Below are 8,405 nucleotides of genomic sequence, written 5' to 3'. Positions count from 1 at the left end.
AAGAATGACCATTAGACATTGCGATGGTTTGGGGCAGCCACCCGTATCATTTTTCCTAGCTGCAAAACAGTTGCAAAAACATATTTTAATGCATAAGATCGAGTCCAAAACAGAACTGCCTCTCTAAACACAAGATGGCAGCTTTAAAGGTCAGTGGAGGAAGTGATGTCATCAGGACTGGAACCAGAAGTGACGTCATTGGCTGCCCCAGAGCCCCCGGGATTTCCCTAGAATGGTCTGCAAAAGATCGAGAGGGAAAATTAGTGCACTTCGCCACCTGCTGGTCCAGCGTGGAATCACATGTATTCGAGCCCTTTAGTTGTCTCCTAAACACACTGCGTGTGTGACACCGTCTACTGACTTCATAGGAAGAGTCACCAAAGACATGAATGTCACTGCCAAGGTAAGTAAACCTCTCGACAAGGTCAACACTCTCTCCGCAGACAGACACACTGCTGATTGCTGTGCCCAAGAGGTCATTAAAGGCCTGGATCTTGGTTTTATCCAGGACATTCGCAGCCCAGGCATTCAGACTCCTCACTCAAAGCCTCCATTGAAGATCACAGCATCATCAGCAAAGTCAAGATCCGTGAATCTTTCTTCACCGACATATGCCCCACAGCCGCTGGACCCCATGACCTTGCCCAACACCCAGTTCATACAAGCATTGAACAGAGTAGGAGCAAGAACACACCCCTGACGAACCCCAGAATCAACTGGGAAAAACACAAAGGTTCTACCTCTACTCTGCACAGCACTCACAGTACCAGTGTATAGGCTGGCCAGGAAACTCAGCAACCTCGAGGGGATTCCGCAAACCATCAGGATGTCCCACAGGGCAGTTCGATCAACTGAGTCGGGCGCTTTACTGAATATCGACAAACGCTGCAAAGAAACTCTGCCGATATTCGCATTTGCGCTCCATGAGAACCCTCAGTGCCAGGATGCGGTCGATGGTAGACTTCTTAGACTTCAACATTAACAGAGACAAATAATTTTGTGAAAACTACTACAGAGAAGTAACTAAGTTAATGTTTACTGTCAAATGATTAATCCTATCTCACTGGACTATATTACTCAGCTCCAATAATACAACCAGATATTAATGGTGTAGATTCTATCCATGCATCTTTCAATCCACATTTACCAGGCTTAGAAACACAAAGAAATGGTGGAGGCTATCCAACAGCCTTGAACAAAATGATGGAATATACTTCAGACAGAAGGATAGTCAATGGAATGGCTCACCAATGCACACAGCCCAAACTCAATCAAATAACAGTCACCGAGGCCTATAATCTTTATATTTGGTCCTTATGGTCTGATACAATTCCATTTTTGAACATTTTCTTTAACATACTTAGTTTAACAATCATCTTTAAAATTTATTGTAAATTCATTTATATTAAAAGAATGTTTCATGCCAGGAAATTGAAAGGGTCTGGTCCATCTGTAATCTGTTGTTTAGGCATAGTGAAAGATAAATAATTGCTCAGCATTCTCTCTTCAAGCTCTGCTTACTTCATTCCTTTGCACCTTCAGGAGATTTATAAACTCCAGTGACTGTTTAATTTTTGGAATGAAATACTCTTTGTATGCTTTGTTAATTAATCTACTGACAGATATACATTACTTATGCACTTTTTTTTAAAAAGAAAGGTAAGTATATGTTTTTCAGACTCGCATTAACTATTGTGAAATAGTGTGTGCTTCCCTGACATCTGTTTTTTTTTTCTGCAAAACCATTGTAGGAAAACTATATCCACCTAGGGAATCACCTCCTATAGTGCCATTAATAATATAAAGACTCAAGGAGAGATTCAGAACATGGCCTCTTTTCTCTACATTATCAAAGCCCTTCAGTAACTATGATAAATTAATGAATGCATGTCGTTTTGCTTAAATAATTTTATGCTAAAGCACTTTAATGACTTACAAAACAAATCCCAACAGTGTAGAGTATTAAAGTTTGCCTTAAATAGCAAAGAAAACATTTTTGTTTGATATAGTGTGTGTTATCTTTTTCATTTAATGAAGAGGTTTGTTTCATTCCTAAGCATATGTACAGTATAAGATCCTTTGAACATAGCCATTTCGCAAGCTAAAAAAAACCTGCAATTTACTTTTTTTGTAATGCACAAAGTCTACAAACCTCTTCTTGTCAATTTAAGTTTACATTTATTCAATCAATAATTAATGAACATCATATGTCCAGGATGAAGTATAAATATTTGTCATGCACAATATTAAGTGTAACGTTTCTTCCATCTTTCAGTAATTGCTCTTGTGAGACAATTTCAGCAATAAAAACGTTAATATTTTCTGGTGTTTTTGACTGTAGTAATTCCTAACATGGTCAAATGTCAGTCCTTAATACACATTTATAGTGAATAAGAAACAGAAATATTCGGAAATAACTATATGTTCTTTTCACTGCAAAGTAAAGGAGCCAGTAGAAAGGTAAATTAAGAACTTTAAAAAAATAACAAATGAAAAACAATCATATGGAGAGGCTAGTCTGTGACGGAATTACAGAAGGTGAAATCAGTTTTTACTGTGTATAGTAAGTGAATAATTTCATGTAATTTTAAAACAAACAGATTAAATAGAAACACCCCACTGTTGTCCTTTCTAGATCAATTTAGCCCTGTGTGAAAAAGGGAAGAGAGAAGTATCAAGACAGCTAAATGAGAGAATAGAATAGAAAGCCTTTATTGTCATTTAATCAGTACAATTGAATTATACTGCAACCCAACCAAAGAGCCAGAAACTAAAGAAATATGGGAAATGGTGAAAGGAATAATAGATTTCTATACCACTGAGCAATGGCAGCTCAGCTCCCAACCAACCTGGCAACAGATGACAACCTCCTGATATTAGAACAGAAAAGCATATTAATCTAACACATAAGACACAGAGATTTCCAACAGGACCATTTAAAATGGAAAAAGAAAACCATGGGATTTCCAGCAAGGGACAGTGCCAAGTTAACAGCTATTATGCCCAAATCATACTGTACACAGAATTGAGAGGAAGAACAGAGGGAATCTAGGAGGAGAAAGTTGCCTGGTTGGAATGCAATCACCAGAAGGAAGATTGAGAAAATGACTACAATAAGGAGACAAGGGACAGTTCCAAAACATATGGAGAGAAGTCCCAGGGGAACAAAAAAGAAAAAGTGTCAGTAAGTGTCAGTAGCCATAATGTTTATGGAGTGTACAAAATAGTTTGTGGAACCATTGAAACTGAATATGTTGGCTTATGTATTGCAGCACAGACTGGAGACTGGCTTCACATGCAGATACAGGAAATAAGAGAGATAAAAAGATTGAGGGAAAGATAAGGGGAAGATAACAGAACTCTTAACGTTTTAATGACTGACCCGTGTCAGAGATAAAAGAAGAAAGAAAAGGTAACACAGAAACTAGACCTCAGCAACAATCATCCACATGTCAAAAACATCTCCAAGCATGCTGATGCCTTGGTGAGTCCATGAAAGAAAGGAAGACATAGTGTTGGCTGCTACACAATTATACTAGTAGACACAAACAAAAGCTGATACATTTTGGCAAATGCCATCAATGTTGTTTGGCTGCTTCAGATATTCAAATTTTGTTCCTGTTTTCTATAGTAACTTAATTGTTTGATATCAATAAGATTATTGTAGATACACAAATTAACATCCATACTTTAAATAAACATGCACACCAAAATAAAAGAAAAGCCATTTAATGAAAAATGTCATATAATATTTAAACTGCACAAAGTAAGTTTAAGAACTAAATTATTATGTAGCTGTTCCAGAAACACATTTCCAGGAAAACTATTTTGAAATTGTTTGGGGAAAAACCAAAGTATTTTGGTGGCAGTGATCTTTGCTCTGCATTTTAAATTAGCTGAAAATTGCTCTAGCAATTCTCAAGGACTATTTCATCTTTGACTACAATAAGAGGTAAACTCTAAAACAATTGAACAAACAGATTTAAATATACAAAAAAGAAATGCCAAACAAATACCTTTTCATGTAAATAATCATGCATATGCTTGATATGCACAATATCATCTTCATCTGTATTTTTTAACTTTCTCATTAAATTCCAAGTTTGCCAGGAGTTAAGACTAACTTGACAGAAATAACTGCAAAATGAAACCCATCTTGATACCAGCAAATTGCATTGTACATTTCTGACTTAATGATTTTATACTTACTATAATAATATTGTAACTTTCTTGGGATGACACATGTTGAATACATAATTTCCTTTTTCCATATTCTCCTGATATAACTTCTACCTCCTGCAAAATAATAATAATAATTATAGTGGAATCTGAGGTGCTTAAGTATACATCAAAGATCATGAACAATTTGCTTTCTTTGGAATACCTACTATCATTAAAAATACAGTAAAAGATACACACAAAAAGGCTTGGGAAGGTGTGGTAAGGTTCTTGCACTGTAGCACATTAAACTTCAGTAATGGTGCCAGGGTTGCACAGTATACCAGTACTGGAAAAGTACCAAAACCCACATTTTAAAATGTGGTACCAGCATTTTGGGGTTTAGGGTATTGGAAGTAAACATCAGCTTTCCTCTTAATTGCATAGGTAGAAATACGTTCATTCTGTAGACTTCACAAAACAAAACCACAGGCTTTGACACATTCAAGATTGAGACTTCACAGTGGGAACTGCCCTCCCTTATTACGTCAACAAGATCAGAACTTGGAGTTATCCGTTATTTGCTGTTTGGTACCAGCTCTAAATTCTGAAAGCCAGTACTGATTAACAAGTTCTAATACCATATAAAAATCATTACATAAATTGCTAATATCAAACTAGATTGTGGAATTTAATCAGAACAGACATTATGATATGACAGCAAAACAATCAGGTAACTGCATATATCATATACAGTTTATTTTAAAACTGTATTGCTTGAATATCAAAAACATTCCAGCCTACTATTGGCTGTAATAAGACTGATAACCAAGGAGCACAGTGGTGTCTGCAAAGTGATCTGAAACCTTAATTTTGAACAAACTATTAAAACTGTACATTCAAAGGGCCTAAAATACTCTTTTACACAAAACAAATCCAAAGAGGTTAAAATACTGACAGGGCTGTTAATGCATTCATAGAGAATTACTGTGAATTGTTGGAAGCAGCCAATCTGTGCAGTACCTAGCAATTTACATATTAAAGCTATTTAGCCATTAAAAGGGATGACAGTTATTATCAAGTTTCATTGCAAGGCCTTCTTCATTAGATGGATGGATTTGAGAAAACCACCATTTTTTTCAGCCATTGTTACCAGTAGCCACTGGATAAGTATAGATTTACTTGAAACACAATACTTTCCCACAGAACCTCCACTCTTTTTGCACATTCAAAATGTTTTTCTCCTATATTATCAAATGCTACAGTATTTTTTCCTCTGAAATATTGCTAATAAATTTTGTTTCTGGTGTTATCAGTTGTATAGTCAAAGCTCAAGAGGCAAATTAACATTTAAAAAGTACCAAAATAAACAAGTACAGTACTTACAAAAAACAAAAACATCACAAGTTGATAAGTTTTTATCAAATCTACTATGTTGATATTTCCAGTCCTAACAGGAATCAGTTACATCAAGCATTAATTGTCATTTAAAAAGTGAGTAAGTCATTACTTGAACAAGCTCACATTATTCTAAAAGAAATACACTTATTTGCATTCTAATAAGCGGTTAACAGATGTGTCAAGAGAATTCATTTAAATATAATGGCCAAAGAGGATGATAAAATTACAAGGAAACAAAGATCTTAGGCAAGTTTACCATCAGGATATGAAAAGTAAATCGAATCACAAAAACCTTTTTTCTGTAAAATGCCTTTTAAAACGAACAACTGGGCAAGAAGGACCTAGTTCATAGAATTAATGAAGAACTGAATAAGCAACTGATAGAACTACAATGGTATTGTCAGTTGAATAGGAGTACCTGTAAAGTGCAGTACTTCAAAGATGCAATGCATACAAAAGACTGGCAAGTGAAAGCCAGACTGAGAGTCTACAGTCCGAGCAAGTACTCCAGGTATGGCAGCAGACACCATTCCAGCTAGGTACATTGTTACCTTTTTAATCTTTTGTTCCTCAACATGTGTTTACAGCACATTCCCATGACTGAAACTAGAAGTATTCTTCATCCTTTTAACATGAAAATACAAAATGCCAACAACATTTAATTGCTTTACCAATCAACACCTACCAATACTACCTTCTCCTTTGGCCTGTGGAGGTATTAGTCTATCAAATACAGAAAGTCTAGTGGATATACCACAAAAGTAATATTACTTTTTATATAAAGAACAATTGTAACTTTGCCAGAGCAGTGCACATGTTTAACATATAATATCTTATAATTACAAATTTTATTATAGATAGAGTACAGACAGGTTAAGTAAAGCTGATGTCACATTGCACAACTTCTAGCTGGAGTAGATGGCAAACTTGAATACTGGATTTGCTGATCTTGTCACCCGAGTATGTCAATTTACCTTACTAATAATTGCAAAGTATGTCAAAATATACAACTGTGTGGTGACTTCCAGCACAGTTTCGCATTTTCAAAGTATCTCAAGCTCATACTTTTTTTCTGACAGGCAATATCATGCTGCCTGTCAGAGCTGGAGGGCATCTAAAGGGTTGAAAGTTATGGTAAGTTCAGCTGCACTCTCAACATTTTTTTTTTCTTTTTTCCATTCTATTGTGGTACATACAACATGAGAGATTAGACAGACAAAACACCTGCATTGCTTATTCCTTGTCACTGCATTATCTGGATTGTACTTCCAGGTAAGTGCTTGTGGGTTGTCATTTCTCATGAGTATAGAGCTGCTCCTATGACTTATTACCAAATTAAACCTGTTTGCTCTTCTCAAGTCCAGTTGCAGACTAGTTCGGCTGAGTCACCGGGTATATCATACTCACTGACTGAAGGTCACAAGAGGGTATAATGACAGCCCCTGATTAACTAAGATTATGTAATGAAGTCTACAACTGAAAATCACTGGAAAAGTCAAGAAATCTGACATGGCCTTTAACTTTATTAATGAATTAGTGGTGGTAGTTGAATCAGAAGCCTTATTGTTTAAAGTTCTATGTCTTAACATTAACCTTCAACTGCCTACAAAACAATCTGCAAAGAATCATAGATGAAAACTGCCAAATGAAGATATTGAAAAATCAGACTCAAAATGACGTAAAGCTATACTAGGTTGTTGTACGTGTTAGCCATTATGAATGTAGAGAAAAGCCAAGCAAAATGACACCTTTTATTGGCTAACTAAAAAGATTACAATATGCAAGCTTTCGAGGCAACTCAGGCCCCTTCTTCAGGCAAGATGTAAAGCTATACAGTAATTTCTGTCAAAAGAATTTTCATACTGTCACCTTAACCCTAACTTAAGTTAGAAAATATATCATCTATTAAGCTGTTAATTCCTTTAACTCATTTAATTAAAGTAGTAGGTCCTTTCTTTACAAATTTCCACTGTCATAATACAATTTTAAAATATATTTAATTTAAACCAGAAATATTTGAGCAAGATGTGTAAATCAGTGGCTAAGCATAATCTCAAAACTGTTCAGATGGTATTATTTAAGAAAGGTTAAAAGTGAATCCATATCAAGTGTTTACTCCTTTGGAGATTTAAGGCTTAGACAATAACAGAATATTTGTAATTTTCTTTTCGAAAGGTTAGTAATTTTATTTTCATGTAAATAGAAGTTTGGCTATGGGATCAAATATTTGCTATCGAAGTTAAGTTCAACTTCTGATTCTATGATGTTCAAAAAATCGAGAACAGTGTGTTTTATATTGGTGTCAGTATATGTATCTGTGCATGTTGGTGGAAGTCTATGTACAATGATAACTTCCCAAAAAAATGAATTATCTTTTTTAAACAAGTTGCATTATGTATGCCTTGTTACACATTGCATGCTGGCTGATGAAGGGAAAAAAATGAACACACAAATACACACACACACACACACCACAACAGCTCTGTAAAGGCCAATGGACACGGAGGCATTAAGCCACCCCGTACCAATCTGTCTATGCATCTTGATTACTTTATTTGACACAATGTGTTTAGTTTTAAACTAAATATTATTTAAGATGTTCATGACAATTTCTTGTTCATTTTTCTGTACATTTCTGTTCACAATAAATATAAGTTAATGTACTTGATTCTCTATTACTGCATAGTACAATCAATTTTTAGTAATGTCCTATTGTATCAAGTGAAATTTACTTGGAAGACCTCCATACTGATTCTTTGGGTTAATTCAGTGTGTTATATTTAACAGTGTGCAGTACATTGCATATCCAAGCATAATAATAAGAATTGATTTACAATTAGTGGGCG

At 35.1% G+C, this 8,405-nt stretch overlaps 1 protein-coding gene across 5 annotated transcripts in view; it reads right to left on the bottom strand.

Annotated features, from left to right (window-relative positions):
• Positions 1-217: 217 nt before the first annotated feature.
• The window catches only part of LOC120515603 (D-ribitol-5-phosphate cytidylyltransferase-like), a 117,102-nt gene continuing 108,914 nt past the window's right edge, over positions 218-8,405 (bottom strand). For all 5 annotated transcript variants that reach the window (XM_039736716.1, XM_039736714.1, XM_039736712.1 and 2 more), the window contains 2 exons: positions 4,210-4,296; positions 218-237 (listed from right to left, as the gene is read on the bottom strand). The gene's annotated coding sequence lies outside the window, so the exon portion shown is untranslated. The remainder of the gene's footprint in view (positions 238-4,209; positions 4,297-8,405) is intronic.

This window comes from Polypterus senegalus, chromosome 15 (assembly GCF_016835505.1).
Source record: "Polypterus senegalus isolate Bchr_013 chromosome 15, ASM1683550v1, whole genome shotgun sequence".
NCBI classification, from domain to species: Eukaryota; Metazoa; Chordata; class Cladistia; order Polypteriformes; family Polypteridae; genus Polypterus; species Polypterus senegalus.
This window is presented reverse-complemented; position numbering and strand designations above follow the sequence as displayed.